The following is a 24,055-nucleotide window of genomic DNA, read 5'->3' as shown; positions in this document are numbered from 1 at the left end:
TGGTGTTCTGCCTGCGACTGACCGGGAGGCCATTACAATACCCTTATTAAAACGTGGGGGTGATGCCAGTTCTCGTTCGGCCCATCGACCGTTATCTATGCTTACAGTGGACTATAAAATCTTGAGTAGGATCCTTGCGACGCAACTCCTCATCCATATGCAAGCCCTGGTTCACCCGGATCCGGCGGGCTTCATTCCCCAACGCACCACTGCGACTTGTATACGCCGACTCCTCCGGGTCATGGGGAGCGATTTCGGAGGGCTCCAGGAGGCTACTGTGCTTTCGATCGACATTGAAAAGGCCTTCGACAGTGTGGAGTGGCCATACCTGTCCTGGAGGCGTTTGGACTGGGAGACCAGTTTGTGAAATAGACTGCGTTGCCCTATAATGCAGCCACGGCCAGAGTGAAAACGGGAGCCACGATATCGGCCGCATATCGGGTTGGCCGCGGGACGCGTCATGGGTGCTCGCTGTCCCCTTGCTGTTTGCGTTGGCCATTGAGCCATTGGCGTCTCATGCTCGGACTGGACGGGTGTACGAAGGCCTGGTGCTGAGGTGCGAGACCCATTACATCTCTTTATACGCGGACGATCTACTGATGTTCTTGGCGGATACTGATAGCTCGCTTCGCGGAGCCAAACTCCTACTTCAAGATTTTGGCGGTATCTCGGGATTGAAGGTCAACTGGGGGAAGACCTGCCTCTTTCCAATAACCCCAAGAGAACATGAGCCCCAGACGGAATGGAACCTTCGGTAGGAGCACTATTGTCTCCCATATTTGGGTACTCATGTTTATCATTCTCAGCTAGACTTGCTGGAGGGCAATGTGAACAGGGCGATCAGGAACCTACAGAGTAACATGGTATTTCGGCGTACCCTGCCTCGGTCGGTAGCGGGAAAGGTGGCTTTGCTGAAAATGGTACCACTTCCCCGCCTATTGTTTTTTTTCGGCACACTGCCAGTTTGGATACCAGCATCGATCTTTCATAAACTTCGATCTTTGACTACGGGGTTCATTTGGGGATCAGGCAGGCGTCGAGTCGCTCTGACCACCCTGATGCATCCCAGGGTAGATGGAAGGCTGGCAGTCCCTGATTTTGAATGGTACTATGTGGCGGCACAGTTAAAATGGCTTACTCAAGCAGTGGCTCAGGAGTTTAGAGGACCGGAGGGGCCACAGGGCAGACTGCTACCTAGACATGTCATCTCTTTTATAATACTAGGCCAGAAGATTGACTTAGACCAACTCACTCTTGAGGAACGCACTCTTCGCCTCTGCTGGCTTCGGAGTCACAAACGTTCGGGTACCATTCATCCGTATGCCTCGGAAATTCCTTAGGGGATGTGTACCGCTCTTCCTCACGGAGGTAACTGGTCAGCATTGGCAGCCTGGGAAGATCTTGGGCTGCATATGATTGGAGATCTGTACGGAGATGGGGCCCTGCTGACTTTCCAAGAGTTGCAGACCACTTATGGCCTCCCGAGAGGGGATTATTTGCTGCATGATGCTCTAGTGGCTAGTATTCAGAAACAATGGAATATAGGGCTCTTTGAACTGCCGACCTCTCTGGGTTGCCAGTATGTGGTTATGGCGGCTGGCACTTTCAAGGCCATTACCTGCCTCTACAGGAGGCTGTTGACGGAAGCCTTGTTGCCCTTGGATGGTTTGCGAGGTAAATGGGAACTGGATATCAGAAAACCCATCCCAGAGACGACATGGCCCCAGTTGGTTCGGCGCGCCTGGAAGGGTACGCGGAACGCTAGATTTCAACTAGTCCAGTTTTTTACTCTACATCGGGCGTATTTGACGCCTGTTAAGATCTCGCAATATTTTGGGGGTACTACGTCGCACTGCTCGAGATGCAGGGCTGACGGCGCCGATTTCTCCCATATGTTCTGGACTTGCACGGGATTGACTGATTATTGGAAGGAAGTGGTGTCTTGTCTGAATGCCCTCACGGACCGGCAGATGGAGGCGGACATGGGAACCTGCTTCTTACTCTGGTTCCCACATACCCCCCGAACGAAAGTTACTAGCAAATTCTATGACCTGGGCTTGATTTTGGCCAAGAGGGAACTTACCATGCACTGGAAATCGAACCTGGGCCCTAGTTATTCAAGATGGAAGGCGAATCTCTTGCGCTGGGCACGAGCGGAGGGCACACTCCGACTGCAGCAGGCCAGGCGCTTAGATAATGATAAATCCTTAGAAGTGGCTAGAGCATGGGAGGCACTGGTGTCATAACTCCAGCGACCAGCGGATAGTCCAAGTGAGGGAGAGGAGGGCCTAGCATAGGAGTTAGCACTCTGGTGGGAATGATACTGACGGAGGAAGGAAAGATAGTGGTTAATGTGAAGAGCATATCTTAGGAAGCTGTCCCCTTTACACTACCTGGAACAGCGAGAGCTCATGATATGTGGAGGGTACCCATAGATACTATGTTTTTATATATTGGTTGTAGGCGCACTGACAGGGGTGGGGGGGCACTGAGGAGGGGGGGGTCCTGGGCTTTATTTTTCCTTTCTTATTCAGGGGCGTGAGTATCACTAGATGCTGTGTTGATTGTCGCTAACACGACCTGGCGTAGTTTGAAATATGATGCTCATTTTGTTCACAAATGCCAATATAATATGTTTACCAAAAAAAACAAGCATTTGCAATGCAATAGGTCTCGCAGCATTCAAGTTTGAGTTATTGGCATTGTATATGACAATGTGTTGCATTAATTTTTTTACAAACTCTGTATTGGTGCATATAAAACATCTTGCTTTCTCCTCCTTCTCCAAGCACCTGAGATGAGGAATGGACTGTCAGCCGACTGATGTAATAGGTAATTGCATTCTAACTGTAGCTTGATGTCATTCCTATCCTTGCCAACCAAGATATTACCCTCTAAGTGCTTCACCGTCACCGGGAAAGCATTGGTTTTTGGATAACCTCCTGAAAATGGGATATATAACTCTTTTTATTGAAGGCAGATTGTATTAAAACTGTAATAAATGTTTAAAAAGCAAACGGGTCTTAAAGTAGTTTTTTTTTTCATTATGGGAAGAACAATTTTGTACGTAAAGAACACCAGCTCGTGGGGGAAGATCATAGTCTACAAATTTAATTATCTCCGGGCTGGACCTCATACAATCATTTTTCCCTCCCGCCTTTTTGTCCGACTAGGGACAGCAGTTTTCTGGCACTAATATTCATAACTTGAATATTGCTTTTTTCGTGCAAGAAAGAGGTCAATCTTACATTCTCTGGGGATATTAATGATATAGGGAACAAAGCATTGTACAAATTAAATCAAGCCTCAGCTGAATCCCAGGCTGAGATTTCAATTATAGCATGATATATTTTTTTTTTTGCCATGCATGTAATGCATTTCATACGTTCCCTGAGTGACATTACAGTGTTCAAATTTCACTGATGTAGAAAGCAAATAGAATTTGCTGATGGGACTCTGAAAATTCAAGCTATGCAGTCATCGAGCCAATGACGACGGTGATAAAACTAGATATAAAAGCCCCTTGTTCCCAAATGTGCGCCTCAAATACCCTTTAAATTAAAGTACATATTTGATTATTGGCCAGTTACTATTTGTTCTCATAATATATATCTTTGAGGTTTTCAAAAGCCTCGGTCCCAACAATAGCGTATACATTTTGTCATGAAAGGACATGTAAACAAAACGTTAGTGAAATCGAAACTTTCCGTGGGGCGGGAATTCCGGCTTCGAAAGCCCGCGCACGCGCCCACGGAGAGAAGCCGCGCCCACGGAGAGAAGCAGTGCTGGTGACGCGGGGCTCCCATGCCCTAGAGAGAGCCCTGCGGTGGCGGCTGAAGTCCGGAGTGGCGGTAAGTGGGCGGGCGCTCGGTGCACATGTGTGTGTGTGTGTGTGTGTGTGTGTGTGTGTGTGTGTGGGTGTGCGTGTGTGTGTGTGTGTGTGTGTGTGCACGCGCGTGTGTGTGTGTGTGTGTGTGTATGCGACGGCGGGGGTGGGTTCTCTGTATGTGTGGGTGCGTGCGTGCATGGGCGCTCGTGTGTGTGTGTCTCTGTTTATGCGCATGCGTGTGTGGTGTTGGTGCTTCCCAGGAGACAGCAGCTGAGCGAGTTCACGAGTGCGTGGCCCGCTGAAATCGACTCCTTCAAGAGGCAATGCGCACAGCCAGGTGCTGTCTCCTGGGAAGCAGACCCAGTGACAAAAGATCTCCTGGCGGACACGAGACCTACAAACTACGAATACCTTAACGGAAACAGAATCAAATGAACTACTACAGGAAATGTCTCTCCCACTCTAACCACTGAAGACTTGGAGTCAGTAGAGGCAGACATAACACAGGAAGAAGTAGCATAGGCAATCAGAGGACTTAGGTACGGTAAGAAGCGGGACCCAACGGTATTCCCATAGAAATCTTTAAGTTGGCAACTAATACGATAGCCCTATACCTGAGAAACATATATGTGGAGAGGCGGGACTGTGGTAAACTTCCTATTGACCAGCGACTGGCCATAATTGTGGTCATCCATAAAGAGGGCAAACCAAGAAGCAGCTGCTCTCCATACCGCTCCATCTCCTTACTAAATGCTGAAGCTAAAATCCTTGCCAAAGTACTTGCCGCATGTGTATTATAGGTTGTTAAGAGGTTGGTACATCCTGACCAATCCGGCTTTATGCCAGGGAGGAGCACTGCGCTTTATTTGCGTAGGTTGCATGGAGGTATGGGGTGAATAAGCACACTCAGGGAGGATGCAGTAGTAATGTTGCTAGATGCCAAAATGGTATTCAACACCATTGAATGGCCTTATTTATTTGCAGTTCTGAAGAGGTTGGGTTTCGGTTCCAACTTTATTAATTGGCTTAAGCTCCTCTATTCATTTTCACTCATGCTATTCTAAGTAAACCTGGGTTTATTCAATCATTATTAAAATGTAACACACACAAAATAACCTACTTTTCCAATATATTTTATATTTGCTAGATTTATTGAAGCATATTTACTAAGTAATCATGTATTATATTATTTGATCTTTGTCCAAAATCATTAAGAATTAACGAGGTAATTGTTCTTCGATAGTCTTCATACACACAGTAGAAATGTAGGGATTTTAAAACTGAAATTGCTGTGCTGACCACTGCCCATTCTTCATATTCCCAATAGAAAATTCAGCATCTTATAAAGGGTAAACAGCACCTTGTTGCTACCCTTTTATAGCAAGGATGAAACCCCTCCCACTCCCCAAAAATAGGAATCCCTTGCCAGATGGGAGAGGTCCGAGGGTGGGGCACACAAGGATAACATCCTCCCTAAACCATAAAGGCTACCTTTGTGAATAATTAAATGGCTACCAACTAAGAGAATTTCTCATTAATGGGTCCTTGAAATGAAAGTACTAGGCAAGTCTGTAGTATTAAATATTTTTGGGACAAACCCTCAAACACCAACCTAGGTGGCATGCTTCATCATTGGGTTGTCATGTTCACCCAAGGGTCATGTAAGGGGGAGAACGGGCTGTCTAAAAAGACAGTAAGCTCTTGGACCTAGGTAGATAGTTCCTACAAATTATGAAGCAAGGGGATTGGTATGGATGAAAAATCCCTGATGCGGGATACCTAAATCAGTAGTTTATTCCAGGTTCCCCACAGGATGCCTGTAGAAAAAAGAATCTTCCACAAAGCTTTGTGCTATTGTCACCGAATTTTGCAGGGAAAAAGCCCTAGTTATCAACATCATATGCTAATGTCTTATCATCCTGACCACAATTTGAGGTCGGCTGGAGCTCTTCTGGTCATAATCCCCAAAGTTCAAAGGGCCAGAATGGGAGCGTGCTCTTTTTAGCTACTTGGCAGCCAAAAAGTGGAACTCCTTACCTCTCTCCTTGCGAGCTGAGCCCAAGGAGAATGCCATCCGTTAAAGATGAAAAACTTGGCTTTTCCATACTTGAGTCTCTCATTTGCATCTTTGCTCTGTTTAGTTTCTAGGCTTCATTATTTCCTGCTCACTAGAAGAGAATGATTTCAAGCGCTGGGACACACCGTTGGGTGTAACCAGGTGCTCTATAAATGGAATTATTATTATTAAAAACAAAAGTTGTAGGAACACATGATTCTCAGGCAAACGCGGGACCGGATGGTGAAGTATCCCACAAGTTGGTGAGTGAGGGTTTGTCAAAATAAAAATGTAAGACTTCAGACACACGTAGTAAACTTCTTATTGGCACCCATTAATGAGACATTCTCTCTAGTGGAAACTAGTTACCTGTTCACAGAGGTAGCTCTGTTGTCTTTTTAATTGCTAGAGCACCAACATGTTGATCGCCAGTATTAAAGCAACATACGATAAACATCTGCAGAGGGCCTTTTGCTTGGGCTTTTGTTTGAATGATTATCTTGCAGTTAAATATACTGCTTTCATTCATGTGATTATCTCTTGCACGGTGTACGCTGGGGGCAAGGATATGAACCAGTTCTCATAAACGCAATCTCATTACAATATTGACCAGGTCATATTTTGGCACCTCTAGTGTCTGTAAACTTAGCAAATTCTACAAATATACACAACACAAGATTATTTACTGAGGAAGTAAATGTTTTGATTATGCCCTCCCATGTAAAAATCCATATTGAAAACTCATATGAAAAATAAAAGAGTATATGAACACAGGTAAAAAGTCAATTTTTGTGGGATTTCTTTTTTTTTTTAAACCTTTTTATCGGATTTACATGTCATACTTGAGATAAACCATACTTGACTGTTAAAACATTATAATCAAAATTATCGTCGTGACAAATAGCATCACGGGTAGTCCTCGAGTAGGCATGGAGATAAACTGTCTCTGGGGTGTAATCGTCCTCCATCCCCATGGGGGATACTAAGGGGCAGCGTGGGAGCGGTCGTTTGGGAGGTTGCCGCCGTTCCCCACCTGTATGGCAGTCTCTAGACCATAGACCCCTGCAGAGGGTAGCGGTAAATGGAAATCCATAATCATAACTAAAGTTTGGGATTTGGAACCAGGGAAGTGTAGGGTTCATGAGAGGAGGGGGGGTGCAGGGCGCACACGGTGCGGGCAAATGCAGTGGAGCTCTGTGACTTGCGATCCAATGTATGCCCACTACTCTAGTGTGTGCATTAGTGAGTATTCCCGGGATAGGGTTGGGTGGTACGCTGGTGTAGCCAGGGAGGTCAGACGGGTCAGGGTGTGCTTGGTCCGGGCATCGCTCGTGTGTCCTGTGGGGGTTCCCCGCCATCATTATGTGCTTGCTTAAAGTCGTGCAGGAGCATCGCCCATTCTAAGGAGATAGGGCGCTTTCGTATGCCCCGGGCTTCCTCCTGGCGAATAGGGTCCTCTTCCGCCGCTACCCGCTTCTATACCGCCCCCCCACCAGGCGGCTATCGGTGGACCCTCTGCTGCGCGCCAGTGCATTGCAATACTACGTTTTGCTAGCAAGATGGCCAGCCGGGCAAATTTGGTCTCTACCTTCTTGCGTTTCTGACGCCTAAAGATGCCTAAGGCGCATGCCTCCCATGTGTGAAGGTTCGTGAGGCCTGTGACTGTTTGAAGTGTGGTGTGTACGGTCACCCATAGGGACTGTATTACTGGGCATGTCCAGAACATGTGTATTAAGGGGGTGTCTGGCACGCGACAACGGGGGCATTTAAAGTGGGAGGTCGGGAAAAAACGCTTAAGACGTGCTGACGTGAGATACGCGCGGTGTAGTACATTAAACATTTTTTAGTTTTAAATGTATTTTATTGAGCCAATAAGCATAGTAAAGCATCACATTACAAAGTACTTGTAACAGGCAAACCAATCGAAAATGACAGGCAGCCGTGTGTTCAACACGCTGTGCGACATGGCAATGAAGATGGCTTCCCGATGAGAGCGTTTTGATGCTCAGAAGGCAAATGGTAGGCAACATTAGCCAACAAGTTTGAACAAACAATACCCACAAAACCCCTCCGCCCCCCCAGCCTACCCCCCGCCCCCCACCCTCACCAGTGTGCTGTATGTGGGAGATCCATCGTTCTCCGGTAAGAGAAGAGCTGTCCTGATTACCCCTCAGGTTCCTGAGTTCCAGTGGTTGTGTCTGTAAGGCGCAGCAATCGGAGATATCTCGGGCAGGTTATTTCATTGAACTCCTTAGATAGGAGAGATATAAACGGCTGCCAGATCTTTTGAAATGTATCTGTAGTTTGTGTGAGGGTAGCTTGGATGCGTTCCATGCCCAGAGTGAACCAGAGTTTGTGTAACCATCCTGTATGCGTGGGTTTGGTCGGCGATCCCCAGAGTGATAAAATTGTTTGTGTAGCTGCCTGCATGGCAATGCCCATCTGGCGACCCCGGGTAGATTTCAGGGGAAAGGTAAGTGCGTTTGGGAGTCCCAGGATGGCATACGCGGGAAATCTTGGAATTTCGGTGTCAAAGGTTGCATCTATATCATTCAAAACAGTGTCCCAGTAACTGCGAACCTCTCTACAGTCCCAGAGGATATGTGTCAAAATGCCCTGTTCCCCGCATCCTCTCCCGCATAAGTCGCTCCGTGATGGATTGCCCCTGTGAAGCCGGACTGGTGTAAGGTGCCAGTATGTGGCTAATTTCACGGCTGTTTCCCTGCCCGCTGTGTTACGCGTGGTATGTGATGCCCTGTAGTATACCTGTTATGGTAATTGAACCTTCAAGAGTTTTAATTGTCTTAATGTTTCAAATATTATTTTAAATATCTACAATTGTACGACCTGATATATTTGATGCCGTTAATGCACAACAACTGTGACAAATGTCTTTTTAAGTTAATTTCTGTTTGTCACTGAACAGTGATCTTTTTGAGACAAAAGAGAGCAAAAGAAAGGGTCTATATGAAAGAGTATTTGGATTTAATATTTGTTACAAGGGTACATGATAGATATACAACGTAAGAGAACATACAAATAAATTGATCTACAAAAATTCTCTATACAACAATTGCAGAAGCTTTTCTACCTATTTACAATCTAATTTATTATCCGGTAGAAAAAGCAATCGTCGACGTTTCGGTCTCTATTCTTGCGTTTCCGAGACCATCCGAAGGACATAAAAAATCATATCTTGGGAGACCTGTTTGAAGTCCTTATTCGCCTGACTTCATAGATGTATAGAAAAGGAATTGGGCAGATAAGATATCTAAGAAAATTGTGAAAATCTCCTATCGTATTATTCTGCCGTTTGTAGTTACAACGTTGAGTCTATCGCAGTCAGCTCTCAACAACTGAAATTAGTTTGCTGCGGCCCGTCACTTCCAAGACAGTTCAGGAGCAAGAAGCTCGCCCGCCTTTGTGTGAAGGCACGAGGGTGGTTGCCCGGTGGAAATTCTGGGTTGTCTAAAATTGGGGTGAATGAAGATGGAAATGTGGTCAGACCCCGTTTGACTGCTACCGTGTCCCAGACTTTAGTGACAGTGTGTGTTATAGGTGAGTTGGTGAGGTAAGTCGGACGGTGTCGTCTGGGTAAAAAGGGAATGTCACAGAGGGATCTTTGAGCCATGGCTCTGTCCTGAAAGAGCCACTTTTTCTCTGACTCGGGTCTATACCATTCCACCAGGTATCTGAGTTGTGTGGCTTGGAAGTATTGTAGTAGGTTGGGGACCCCCAAGCCCCCATCATCCATACCTCTGTGGACCAATTGTTTATGTAGACGCGCCCGCTTGCCCTCCCAGATAAAGTGATGTAGCGCCGCCTGGAGATCTGAAATGGTGCCTCTCGGGGGAGCCACTGGGAGGGTGTGGAAGATATACAGGATTTTAGGCAAGGTTGACATTTTCACAGCTGCGACTCTACCCAGGAGGGACAGAGGTTGTTTGGACCAGCGCGCTAGGTCCGCTCGGATCTGAGTGGTGAGGGATTTATAGTTGAGGGCAATTGTCGATTCCGTCGAAGAGGTAAGGGTAATCCCCAAGTATGGGAGTTCTTTGGTTATTTGAAGGTCGCAGCCATATGTGGAGGCCGGTGCAGGAGGGCGAGCGTTTCCCCCCAGAGGTAGTATTAGAGATTTCCCTCTGTTGATCTTGAAGCCTGCGACCATGCCGAACGTGTCCAACTCCTCCAGGAAGGCGGGCACCGAGTGGTTAGGTCGGTCAAGAGCGACTATGATGTCGTCTGCATACAGGCTTATTGTATGTGGTTCTCCGCCGAAGGTGACACCATCAATGTCGGGGTTATCTCGGATTTTCTGCGCCAAGGGTTCAATGTAGAGGGCAAACAGAAGGGGAGACAGGGGGCAGCCCTGTCTCGTCACACGTTGAATGTCAAAGGGGTCAGAGCGCACACCGCCCTGCCGGACCCGAGCTTGGGGATGGTGGTAACAGCTGGCGATCCAGGATCGAAAGCGGTCGCCAAGTCCGAAGCGTAGCAACACCTGCTGTAAGTATGTCCAGTCAACACGGTCAAACGCTTTCTCCGCGTCTATGGCCACAAGCACAGCATCGGATTCCTGGAAGTGTGCCTTATCTATTAGATGCAGCATTCTTTTGGTGTTATCGCTGCATTGGCGATTGGGCACGAAGCCCGATTGATCAGGTTCCAGGATTCCGGGTAGAAGCGGGCCCAGGCGTGCTGCTAGAACTCCGGTGAAGAGCTTTAGATCTAAGTTCAGCAAGGAGATCGGTCGGAATGCTGAGCATTGTGTCGGTGCCTTGCCCGGTTTGGGTAGGACGATCACTTCAGCTGCCAGCATATCGGGGGGGAATGGAGCCGGGTCCCTCAAAAGAGTTAAAAAGCCGGGTAAGGACGGGAGCCACTAGGTGGCAAAATGATTTGTAAAACCCCGCCGAAAAGCCATCCGGTCTGGGGGATTTCAGTGGGCGAAGCCTTGATATAGCCGCCGTGACCTCCTCTAGGCGGATGGGAGTGTCTAGCGTGTCCGCACTGGTCCGGGACAACTCCGTAACTGCCGCCGAAGACAGGTATGTTTCAATGCCCCTGAGAGATGGTGCGTCTGTGCCGTATAGTGAGGCGTAGTAGGCTCGGAACGCGTTCGCGATCTGGGTTTCCTCGGTGAGGGTATTCCCAGAGCCATCCGTGAGGTCAGTGATTTTTGTGCGTTGGGATTTAGCTTTGAGGGCGCTGGCTAACAGGCGTCCTGTCTTGTTGCCTCCAACATAATATGTGTGTCGAAGGCGGAGTGCAGCGAATTCCGCCCTATCTGTGTCAAGGGAAGCTAGTTGGGCCCTAGCAGCTTTCAATTGTCGCCATATCCGTGGGGCGCCCGTGCGACTGTGCACTCTCTCCAATTCGGCAACTTGGGTCGTAAGCTCGGACCTCTTCTCTTTCCAATCCTTGGCCTCCTTGGCATCAATTGCAATCAATTCCCCGCGGACCACCGATTTTAGGGCTCCCCATAAGGCCGACAACGACACCTCTGGTATGTCATTAATATTCAGGTAGTCAACAATGCATTTGTGGAGGCGGTCACGGACTTCTGGTCGCTGTAACATGGTTTCGCGGAGACGCCATGCGCCGCGGGGGCGGGAGGGCGTATGGGCATTGATAGTTAGTTTTATTGCGTCGTGATCTGAAAGCGCTGCAGGCACGATGTCAATCTCAGCTAAGTTATTGACCAACTCGGACGATCCTATGAAGTGATCCAGCCTGGCGTAGGTATGATGGACGTGGGAGTAGAAGGTGAATTGCGTCGCGTTTGGGTGCGCTGTGCGCCACAGGTCTACCAGGCCTCTATCTCTCAGCCACTCTGCCCCTACCTCCGCGATAGCACCGGTGTCCCCATAGCGGTGTCCTGACCTGTCCCTGCTGGTGTCAATGACTAAATTTATGTCCCCCCCAATGAGTAAAAGTGTGTTGGATGATTGAAGAGATTCAGAGAGTGCGCCTTTCAGAAAGGCTTCCTGTCCTGTGTTGGGAGCGTAAACTGACCCTATTGTAAGGCTCATGTTTCCCAGCTGGAAGGTGTGCGCGAGAAGACGGCCCCTGACCTCACCCGCCTTGACCCCATCTTCCCGCTAAAGCGTCTGGATACTAAGATGGCCACCCCGGCTTTCTTAGCGGGAAGGGAAGAAAAGAATTGTTGGGGAAAGGCACGTGAGCGCATCCTGTGCCAGTCTTTGGGCAAAAGGTGGGTCTCCTGGAGCAAACAGATGTCGGCCCCGGAGTTTTCCAAATAGGAGATTATCGCCCTTCTTTTAATGGGGTTGTTCAGACCTTTGACGTTTAGTGTTAATAACTTCAATTTAGGGCTAGCCATTGATATAAAATAGGGGTCGGACAGCATCCAGTATAGCAGTGTCACTCAACTCAGCAGTTGGGGAGGAGGTTGGACAGAGTGAGAGGAGCTCCGACCACTGCGTGTCACGTAGAGAGTGCGTGTGTGTTCTCGGCATGACTGCGCACAACTGTAGAAACACCCGTAAGGTGAGGTGTGGTACCGATGTACGGATATGCGACGCAACTGTTCTGTTGGTATCAATTCCACCCCGGCACACTGGTTCGCACCCTAACTCCCACCCCAACTGTATCCCCAAAACCCCCCATGTACGCACGGTCAAACTCCATGAAGTCAAATTCCCCCCCCCCCCCCAATTCCCCCAACCCCTCTCCCACTCCCCAGGCCCCAACACCCAAATGTGAATAGGTATAGTCCCAGTCCTGTTAGTCCACACAGGACCGTGTTTAAGTTCTTCGCTCGGGTGATGTCCGTGGCAGTCACATCGGCCCCCCGTCCGATTCCCACCCCCTCATGGAGATGAGGCAAGCTGTGCTTGATCTCCCTGAGTGTGTAGCCATCACCCAGAGGAAGAGGTCTCCTTGGCCACCTCCGCCACCGCAGTCGCCCGTTCCTGCGTGATGATGGAGGCATCCGGCTTCAGGTGATGCGAGGGTGACCATCTGCGGCCCACGGTCTGCCAGTCCCCTTCAGAAGGCCTCTGAGACGAGCTAGGAGTGCGTTCGTCAGCGTCATGCTCAAGGCCTAGGAGGGTGGATGTGTCTTTGAGCGAGCGCAGCTGGTGTAACTTCCCGTTCCATTTGAATATTAGTCTAAACGGGTGGCCCCAGGAGTACGGAGTTTCATGTTGCCTTAGGAAGTCCGTTGCCTTCCGGAATTCTTTGCGTTTTTGCAGGGTAATGGCCGACAGATCCTGATACAAGGCTATAGAGTTACCTTGGAATTGAAGAGGTTGGGCCCGCCGCGCTTCTCTGAGGATCCGCTCCTTCAGCGGAAAGTCGGGTAGAAAGGCCAATATGTCTGGTGGCGGAGCGGAGGAGCGTCTATGCAACCCAACCCTGTGCGCCCTGTCGATTCGTATCTCAAAGTCTGCTGGTTCTCCCAAGACGGACCTGAATAAGGTTTGTAGGTAACCGGTGACATCAGATCCCTCCATTTTCTGAGGAACTCCCCGGACCCGTATGTTGTTCCGACGGGAGCGGTTCTCAAGATCTTCTGCATGGGCTTGGAGGTCCATTTGTTGGTCAGTGAGTCGCACTATTTCTTGCTGGAGGTGCGTTATTTCCAAGCTCCTGGTCTAATCCGCTTCCTCTACAGCTACCACTCGTTCCCCAAGGCCCTCCACGTCTCGTCGGAGCTCCCTGACCTTACCCGCCACCTCCTGCTTTAAGGACCTGAAGTCGTCCCTAAGGGAATTAAATAGTGTCTCCAAGAAAGTTCTAGTGATGGGCGACTGGTCATCTGCCGGCGCTGGCGTTACTTTCGCGGTCGACGGGGAGGGTGGGTCCTTACTAGGTTTCGGTAGGGTTTTGGCCAAGAGTTCCGGAAGCGTCTGCGACCCCTTCTTCGATCGCTGTCCTGCCATGTTGTATCCGGGGTCCCAGCGGGTTGTGAGCTCGCCAGTTGGGGTGTCAGGGCGCTGCTATTTGAAAGCAATGGTGAGACTGGCAATTCCGGGGGGCCGTCACTTCCCTGTCCCCGGGAACCCGGCTCACGGATGGCGCGGTAGTGTCTCCCCGGTGGTGATCGGCGGGGTGGGCGCTCAGAAGTATGCTTCAGGGAGCAACCCGGCAGAGGACCATTGTGGAAAGCGGGCAGTGGAGGCGTGCACTGGCGGGAATGGTTGCTGGGTCTTGTGGCAATGCTGGGCGGCAAGAGTCTAGTGTAGGTGCAGGCGCGCCCTTTCTGTTGTAATGGAGGAGCAGGCCGTAGGCCCCAGGGACCCCCAACGCCGGAGGCTCGATTTTGCCCCCCGAGTCTCGCGGCGCAGCCCACCTCAGCCCCTCTCGCCTGGGTATGACCGCTCTGTGTGATGGTTCAGGGGCGGCCTCTCTTCCCAGCCGCGGTGCCCCGTGGATCCGCTAGGCTGCGGCCGACCAGCCCCTCAGGCAGGCCCGGTCCCCAGCACCGCACAAACCAGTGGGGTGCGGCCTCGGTGCGTTCCGTTGACCTCGGCGATGCTGCTTAGCTGGCGGGGCCTCCCGCGTCCGCTCCGGCGATGCCGGCGAAGCCGTCACTTTGCTGGGCGCTGTCCGGGCCCGCCTCGGCCCTGCAGGGCCTGTCCGTTAGGTAGCGCCAGAAGGCCCAAAGCCAAGGGGTCGATTACTGCAGTGCCCGGCCGGCCGCACCGCCTCGCCGGCCAGGCCTTGGGAGCGGTGGCGCACACCAATCTGGATCGCCGGGTCCGGGGGTGTATCTGGGCTTCTTAGGCGGGCGCTCCGGTTCGCTGCTGGATCCCCTTAGGGCCGGGGATAGTGAGCGCGCCGACTCTCACGGGGCCGGGGCGGCCGCCATTACGCGGCTGCGGTCCGCAGTTCTCAGCGCCCCTGGTCCCGCGCTCGGCTCAGATGTTAGCAATCGGGGCTCCGGAGGTCTCGGCGGGTTGCTGGCTTGGAGTTCCGCAGTAATTTAAGCCCCAGGGAGATCTGGCTGTGTAATGGGGTGTTATCAGGCGGGATCGGGCAGGAAGCCTCCGGGACCTGCGACCGATCACGCCGCCATCTTGGCCACGCCCCCCATTAAACATTTTTTAATCGTTGGTTGCAGGACACTTTTTTTTTTTTTTGTAATGCTCTAAAGCCCGGGACCACTCTCTGCCATGGAGGTCGCGGCCAAAGTCCTCCTCCCAATGGAGCCATAAGCGCGTCAGTGGGACGTGCGCTAGTTCCATGATGGATTTGTAGATCCACGTGATATGGTGTCTGCCCGCCCCATATGTAGCAGTGTGTGCAGTACCGGATGAGTCTTGGGTTCCCCATCCCCTAGGTTCCAGGTCCGTCCGAGTTCCACCACCAACTGCCGGTGCAGTAGGAATTGACCGGCTGGAAGCCCGCTTCCCTCGTCAGGCCTTCGAATGAGAGCAGTTGATCATCGGAGAACAGAGCCTCTGTTTCGTTGAGCTGGTGTAATGGGCGAGTCGGGTTGGTGGTGGAACCTGGAAGGAGCATTCGTGTCAGCTCCGGGACTGTTATCTGTCCTTCTTAGGCTTCCGTTTCCCCGAGGTTCCGGTGTGCCGTCCAGCGTGACATCCACTGCAGCTGTGCCGCTAAGCAATAGGCCTCGAAGGCCGGGGCGCTCATCCCTCCTCTATCCCGAGGCAGTTGCAAGGCTGATAGGGCCACCCTGCAACGTCCCTTCCCCCAGATCAGAGAGATTAGTAATGAGTTTAGCTCTTGGAAAAAGGACTGTGGTGGCCAAACTGGGATGTTAGCGAAGTAGTAAAGCAGACGGGCACCATTATTATTTTGAAGAAGGCCACCCTTCCGATGGGAGGCAAAGGTAGGGTTCGCCAAAAACTAACCTGACTTTTAAGTCCACGGAGGGCTCAGTAGTGGTTGCCTTCCAGGAAGTCCCAGGGCTCATGGTAGAGTCTGATACCCAAGTACCGTGGGGCATCGCCCACCCAAGCCAGCGAGGACTCTCTGATTCGAATTTCCCGTTGTGGGGAGTTCGGGTGCAAGGAATATATAGAGGATTTCCCCCAATTCACCCGCAACCCAGCGGCCCTCTCGAAATCTGTGTGTGTGGACCACAGGGAGGAGAGGTCTGCAGTAATATCTCTAACATAGATGAGAAGGTGATCCGCATAGAGGGAGACGTAATGGGTGCGACCTCCCAGTGGGATGCCCAAATGTACGCCCACCTCCCGCAGCCGCACTGCCAGTGGCTCCATGGCAATGGCAAAGATAACTGGGGACAGGGGGCACCCCTGGCGTGTGCCGCGCATGATTGAGATGGGAGAGGAGATGTAGCGGCCTATCCGACCCTTTGTGGAAATGTTGGTATATAATAGCCGAGTATATATGCTATAAATTGGGGTCCAATGCCCACCCATCGAAGCGCCTCAAAGAGGTACTGCCACACCAGGGTGTCGAATGACTTCTCCAGATTCAGAACGAGGCATGCCACGCGAGGGAACCTGTCCTGGACCCCGTCCTGGACCTGAAACAGGCGGCATATATTTTGGGAGGTGTTTCTCCCGGGGACAAACCTGCTCTGGTCTATGTGTACCAGTTTGGGCAGCATTTCTGTGAGGCTATCAGCCAAAATCCTCCCTAGAATTTTTCAGTCCGAGGTCAGGAGAGTGATAGGGCGGTAGGAGGATCATTACTGAGTCAAACGTTAGACCAGCTATCCTAGTAGCATGGACAAGAGCAGTCTTTAGGCTAAACTCTAGAGGGCGTGTTAAGCCAGCTGTTATACCATCACATATACCCCTTGAACACCAAGTGAAAGGACACCACACAAGTTGTTATGAAAATAAAGTATATTTATTTAGAACACAACAGCCCTGGACTCTTTATGAGGACAGGGCGCTAAGCACAATACAAAGCTCTTAGGAAAATTCGCAAAGTAGCACAATTTACACAAATGCCCGAGGGGCACGAAAAACCATATACTCTAAAAGTGGAATGCGAAATCACTAGCAGGTAAGTACTACGCTAATAGGCTTTGGGGTCGCTAGTACTTGACTACTGAACCTTCAGATTACTAGCAGGAGGCCTAGGGAGATCGGGTGCAGAGTGTGCACTCTCACGCGGGATGCGGGACAAAGTCTATGGATGCTAGATTTCGTAAAGTTAGTGTTATCGGACGAATCCGACTAGGTAGAGCTGAAACGAAAAAGGATCTGGACCCTTGGATAGCAAAGCTATGCTGGAGCACCGAAATGCTGAGTTTACCTAGCCCAGGGGCTGCGGATGCATAGGTCTGGAAAGACGTCGGGAATCCTCGTTGCAGTCTATGGAGCCTGAAAGAAGAAGTTGCTGGCAGGCGACCAGTGAAGAGATTCGGAGGGATCCAAGCCTGGATCGAGGATGGAAGACACCTGTAAGCAGAGGGGACCAAGTTCTGAATCACTAGCCTGTGATTAGATGGGCACCAGGATGGCACCGGATGGAGTCACCTCGACCAGGTGAGTGGGCGACGCTGGGCTCTGCAGTCTCACGGACCAGGAGGCGTTGTCGGCGACCAGGATGGAGGTGCGAGCTGTCCCACGATGGTATCTGCAGTCGACGCCGCTGGACCCAGGATTGGGGCAACAAGTCTTGGCAAATGCAAGCCCACGCTGTGGACTTAAAATGGCGTCTGGAGTGGACCAGGAGGGTCCGGGGTGCTCCTCTGTTGGAGGGGAGCAAGGGCCAGTCTGGAGCAACCAGACCAGCGGTGTTGTCATCGTGGAGCGTCGTCAAGAGGGCCACAAGCCAGCAGGCAAGTAGCCGGACAACACGATGAGCAGTAAAGAGCAGAAGGGCCCCACGCAGATCTGGTGGATGCTGGGGGGCTGGACTTCGGTGCTGGAGCTGCTCAGGGTTAGGGCTTCTCGAACCCCAAAGCACTCACTCGAGGATCTCTCGGCGGTCGTGCTGGATAAGCGTCGTGCAGTTCTGAAGATGGCCGGTCCCTCGAGGTCTCGTCACACCCACGGATCTCAGCTGGGCTGATGATGTAGGCAGAGGTCAGAGGTGCCAGGGAAGCCGGGTCTCGTCGTGCTGGTCGGTCGGATTCCTGAGGAAGGACGTGCAGCAAACCGCAGTGTTCTTAGATGGTGCCTGCGGGTGCAGGGTGACTACTCCTTAGTCACAAGGGAGGAAGAAGTCGAGAGTTCCTTTCGTAGAAAGTAGTTTCAGGATTCAAAGATGATCTAATTTGGAAGGGGGCCCGCTCCTATCTTTATACTAGGAAAAGGGGCTGGCACGCGACTAGGACCTGCCCATGGGTGGGACCAGGAAGGGGGGTGGTTACACCCCTCTCCCATGCCGGACTTTCCCCAGCTCAGGGGCTGGTGTGCCCCTGGAACTGGTTCTAGCCGGCAGATGCATAGTGAGCACCAGGGTGCAACTTGCAGTCACCTTCCTTTAAAGCCCTGCCTACCCAGGATACACAAAACCCTGTCTGGGATGGTGCTAGCACCGCCCCTGACAGGAAACCCTTTGTCCAAGCCTCCCTCGCTGGAAGGACTCCCAGCAGCAGGAGGTCAGACTTGTGTCTGTGGTGGCAGCATCCATTTTGTGATGCTGAGGCTCGAGTTAACTTTAACCGGGGTTCACAGTTACATACATGTCGTGTCCCTCTAGAAGGGTGGAATGCTAACCCCGTCGCCAGAATTGGCGGGGGGTTAGTATTCCAATTCGTATGACACCTTACTCAACATGTTTTGATAAAGCGATACCAGAGTTGGCATATAACCGCGAGGATTATAATGCACTTAAGAGTATATGGTATGCGTTATCATGGAACAGCTATTAGGACTTGGTTCCGCAAGCTGCAAACGGGCTCAGCTCATGCCAGAGCACCATCTCACATGATTCCAAGCACTCTGCCTTCAGGATTGTCAAGGCCTGCCATAGGAGTGACTGATAGGAATCTATGTGTACATTTTAGGGTTAGATATAGGTATACTAGATCTACAGCAAAGGGTGATTACACCACTTTGCCCCAGCTGTCGTGCAGCCAGTTGTGTCAGATTTAGATGGCCAGCCAGGGGTGGCATAATACATGCTGCAGCCCCTGGTAGGCCCTGGGTACACCTATGCCCTGAGTTACAGGGTCTGATAAGGTGGCCCAGTACCAATTGGTAAATGCACCTAAGGTACACATGTCAATTTAGTGAGAGAACAGCAAGGCTGTGGGTCTGATTAGCAGGCCCACAGCCAGAGAAGTCGTAAACCAGTGAAGCAAAAAGCAAAAATCTGGGGTGATCATAGGATTGCAGACCCTACTCTCCTACAATTACCAGTACGGATTTGTGCATAGACTGGGGGGAGTTGTCCCACCTCCACCGTCTCCCAAAAGATTATGTCCAGCTGCGGAACCAGCTGCTGAGAAAATGCGGAATATAGTTTTATTGGGAACCTGTCATGTTCTGGAGCCTTGTTTTTGGCGAGGCGGCGAATAGTGGATTTGAGTTCCGCCGTTGTGAGAGGATCATCCGTCTTGCGTACCTTTTCCGTAATTTGGACTATGGCGTCCGTGGCTAATATGTGCTGGATGTGTTCCCCCCGGTCCTGGGTCGGTTCCTGGTAAAGCTCGGAGTAATAGTCATGGAAGGCCAATAAAATGTCGGCCTGCACGTATACCACGTCCCCCGCGGCATTGCGGATGCTAGTAATCACTTGCGTTTGTGTTTCTTGGGGGATGAGCCATGCTAGTGGGGTGCCGGCGTGATTCCCTTCCTTGTGAGCTCTAGTGGTGTAAGTGCGAAAATTGTAGTGCCGAAGATCAGCACAAGCCTCCTCGTACAAGGTTTTGACCTCTGCCAGATGCACGGGGGGAAGCTCCTGCTGATCCTGCTCTTTAGATAACTGTGCTACTCGTTGTTCTGCCCCGAGTACCGCCCTCTCTAATGTTTGTTGCACTCCAGTAATTTGCCGTATGCACGCCCCTCGTAAGCGTCCCATTCGAGGGACCTCGTGGGTGCAGTGCCTGCGTTTTCAGCAAAGTAGCTTTGAATAGTGTCCGATTGCTCACGGTGGAACACTGGGTCCGATAAGCAGTCCCTGGGGAGGCGCCACGTGGGGCTTGATGGGACACGACCCTGCCCAGGTAGTCCGAGTGTCGGATGCACGGGAGGAGAGACTGTGCACATGAAGCGATCCAAACGGACCCGTAAGTTGTGAGGGATCGAGTGGAAGGAGTAGAGTTTGGTGGTCAGATGTGTGTGCCGCCACACATCCGTTAGGGACCAGTGGGCTGTCAAGGCGCGAAATGCGGCCGTGTGCACGTGGGCTGGGGAGTGGATGGTGGGAGGGTGAGACCTATCCAATGCGAGGTCCAGTGAGCAATTATAGTCTCCTTGTAACAATGGGGAGCTTGTGAATCCCACCAATTTATTCGTAAGTGTTTCCCAAAATGGTGCCTGATCTACGTTAGGGGCGTAGATACTACCTACGAGGACTGGCTGCCCATCCAATAACCCCTCCAGGAGTGCATAACAACCCTCTGAGTCCACACCCCGACCGGTCTCGTGGAAGGGCACTCCGGACCGGATCCAGATCAGTGGACCCCTCACGAAGGCCGAATAGGTCGTGGCGCAGAAGAGGCTGCGTCATTTTTTCTGGAGTTTGCCTAATTCCTCCTTAGTGAGGTGGGTCTCTTGAAGGGATAGGATTTGTGCCTTCAGCCTCTTAATATATGCATAGATCGCATAACGTTTCCTGGCTGTATGCATCCCCCGAACATTTAGGGTTAAAAATTGAAAGTCTGCATGTGCCATACTGAATACAACATTATGTCCCGACTAGTCTGGGACCCAGGGGGGGTGGCTCCCCCCCACCCCGAGCTGATGGATACTGCAAGCGAGGCTGCGTGGAATCGTCAGTGTGCGCCCCTGCCCTGTAGAGGGGAGACAAGGGGAGAACATGGTGTATGGGTGGGTAAACTATGAAATGGGGTCGGGGAACAGTCCCAATACTGGGGACCTATCTCCGGGGCGATACGTCCAAACTAGCGCTCTGAAGAATTGGAGAGTGTGAACAAGCTGTTGAAAACAGTGGGGTGGCGGTTCGTGTATGCGAGGGCAGTCCAGGGGCGGGTCTGTGAAGGATCAGTGTGTGTCATTTGGTCCCCGGTCGACACAGGACATCTGAACTTGTATAGTTAGGGAGGGCTGCGAGAGGGGGGGACCACGACCCATCCATCATAAGGCTAATCCGTATCTGTGTGGTGCGAAAGTCTTGAGAGACCTTGTCCATGAAAGACCTGGTCCTATCATCTAAATCTGCCTCTAACTTATGAGATCTGCTGTTTGGGGGGTGACTTGCGGCAGGGTGATTGAGTCGACCCTGGATGATGCTTTGTCACTATCGTCCTCGCCCACCGAGGAGAACAGCCACAGGGCTCTGTCAATGGTCATGGGAGGGCGGCGAAGCTTGTAATGCTGTCACAGCCCGCAGGGCGTCGCGGGGCTCTTGCATGATTTGCTCCAGATCTGGGAGCCTTGCGCGGGGCTCCGCGCCGAGGTGTTCTCGCCAGTGCGTCCTTTGTTCGGAAGACGCCTCCTGGGACTTGGCGCCCTGAGTCTGTCTCCGCTCAGAACCTGATCCGGGTAGTTGCGGGCAGTGCAGGTCCGCCCAATCCCTGGCTTCTTCCGTACATGTAAAAAATAGAGTAGAGTCGTTGTAGATAGTTCTGAGTCTGGCGGTGAATAGTAGGGAATATTGGATGTTATTGGGCCGGAGCCGTCGCTTCACTTCTAGGAAGAGCGATCTCTGTAGTTGCACAGCCCATGTGTAGTCCGAAAGACCATCCCCAGCTTGTCCTCGACCCGGAATGGGCCCGATCGTCGGGCTGCTCTGAGTACTGCATCCCGGTCTTTGAAGTGGAGGTATTTCGTGAGCATCGGCCGGGGGGGTGCTCCTGGTTGGGGCCTGCGCGCCGGGACTCTTTGGGCGCGCTCGATGGAGAAAAAGGCCGACCAATCAGCGGTTGGAGTGAAGGATTTCACCCATGCTTCCATGTGACCCACCGGATCTTGCCCCTCAATCCACTCCAGCAGTCCGATCACCCGAATTTTACGCGCCTTGAGCGTCCCTCTAGGTCAACCATTCGCTCCTCCATGGTGGATAGGTGGGACAGGACATTGCGCATCATCTTTTGTTGGTCCTTGACCATAGGTTGCAGGACCGCCATAACCTTTTCCCCATCATTGACCTTGTCAGCCAGCTACCGATGGTCATCCTTGATGAGACTGATGTCCATCGATAGAGTGCCCAGTCTCTCCCCCATAGATGCTCAGGAGAGTTAGATGGCCGACTAGACGCGGTCTCTAGTTTGTCCGAGATGGACATATCAGACGGGGTAGCTGCCAACTTGGTCCCCGACTTGTGTTGGGGCATATTTTCTGGTGCCGTCTCTGGCACCGTGGTGTGTTGCGTGGCCCTGGGCTTCCCCATCGCGCCTCCTGGGACGCCTCACCGCCCTTCGCTCCCAGGTCCAGGTATGGAGGTGCTGGTGCCAGCAAAGGTCGCCCTACAAAGCCCAATCACCTCTGTTGCTGCGTGTGGGTGAGCACCGTCCCCAGTCTGCGTTGTTGGGCTGGGTGGACGCCCCCGTATCTGACTGGGGGGTGAATCCCCCCAGCCCGCGTCCTGTTGTAAGCGCCGCTGGGGTCACCCAGCGGGCCCCTCACATCGCACCCACCGTCCACGTCAGTCAGTGGCTAGCGCAGCCTGAGGGGGCCCAGAGTGGTGTGACACCCCAATGAACTGTGGGCAGAGGGAGAGCGTACTGTGTGTCCCGTTCCGTGGGCCGCTGGCTGGTGAGGGCTAAGCATGCCTCAAGGATCCAGGCAACCTAGCAGGCCGCCATCTTAGGGTCAGGCAAGCGTCCAATTCAGCTTCAGCGGTTGGGGGCACCGCCCTCACTTCCCGGCTGCAGGCAACCCCAGGGGGTTCCCCCTACCGCTCATGGTCTGGAAGGAGGGGCGGAATTCCACCAGGCAGGTCAGTTCCCCATTGTCTTGCTCAGGAGGCTTCTCGTTTGTTTGAGATCAGGCAGCCCCTGTGGTGATGGTGCTCCGGTGTCCTGCAATCCAGGGGGTGACCCAGATCGGTGCCCCAGTCTACCGCTGCCGCTCCCCCTCACTGTCACCACCGGTCGCGGCACTCCGGGAGGGCCGCTCAGCCGTCCCGCCCGCTTCAGCTAGTGCAATACAAAAGGGGGTGGTGATGGACGGAGCATCTGAATCAATCAAACACTCACACCCAGTCAAAAGATCTGGGTATATGCAGGGTATGCTCAGACGTGAGTCCCTTGCTCACTTTGCCACTGGATTCAAGCAAGCCGGGCTGAACGCGGCTGTAATGCCAGAAACCGGTCCTCGGAAGCTTGTTTCCGGTCCAGGGAAGACATGGCTTGGCAGTTCGGGCTGGACTGTTCCCATGAGGCACAGGGTCAGACTGATTTGCATATAGCCATGTCTGAACTGGGGTGGCAGAGTGGGCTAAAGAACGGTGATGGATTAAACCCAGATCTTTTGACTGGGTGTGAGTGTTTGATTGATTCAGATGCTCCGTCCATCACCACCCCCTTTTGTACCGCTTCAGCTAGTGCGGCAGGGACCCAGTGACCCGTTTCATATGCCAGGTTTTCACTGCCGTATCGTATGTGTCGAGAGATGTTGCCGGGCCCCCAGGCGGTTCCAATGAGCCCCAATCCAGCCACTTCGGTCTTGCAGGACGCTCTATGGGTCACGTTTCACGGCTGGCGAGCCCCGCGGGAGGCGGAGAAAAGCGCGGGCAGTCGCCATCTTACCACCCGGCGTTGGGACTCGCATTTGCAGCGGCAGCGCTCAACTCGCCGTTCTGGTCTTATTCCGTGGGGGGCCCTCCACACCAGTAGATGCACCAAAAATTCCGAAGTCTGAATGCCCGTTTCTGCACCGGGGCCGACACTGAGAGGCAGCCGATTTGTCCGCCCGGTATGGAGCCTCAGCAATGCACGACCGCCATTGTAGCCTGCTTGGCCACTCCCCCGTCAATTTCTGTGGGATAAAAAAGTTAAAATTGCTTTGAGATAATAATAATGAAAAAAAGATGAGACAGGTCTTCCACCAAGAATGTAATGTTTCTTAGGTAGCCCAAAAGAAAGCAACAGTCTAGTAAGGACTCATTTTAAAGTATTATGCTTT

General features: G+C 52.0%; 1 protein-coding gene across 1 annotated transcript in view; it reads right to left on the bottom strand.

The window, feature by feature from the left end:
• Window positions 1-24,055, bottom strand: part of RCBTB2 (RCC1 and BTB domain containing protein 2) — a 557,466-nt gene that overhangs the window by 525,376 nt on the left and 8,035 nt on the right. The gene's annotated exons all lie outside the window — the stretch shown is intronic.

This window comes from Lissotriton vulgaris, chromosome 8 (assembly GCF_964263255.1).
Source record: "Lissotriton vulgaris chromosome 8, aLisVul1.2, whole genome shotgun sequence".
Lineage (NCBI taxonomy): Eukaryota > Metazoa > Chordata > Amphibia > Caudata > Salamandridae > Lissotriton > Lissotriton vulgaris.
Note: the sequence above shows the minus strand (reverse complement) of the source record. Positions and strands in the feature narration are given on the sequence as shown.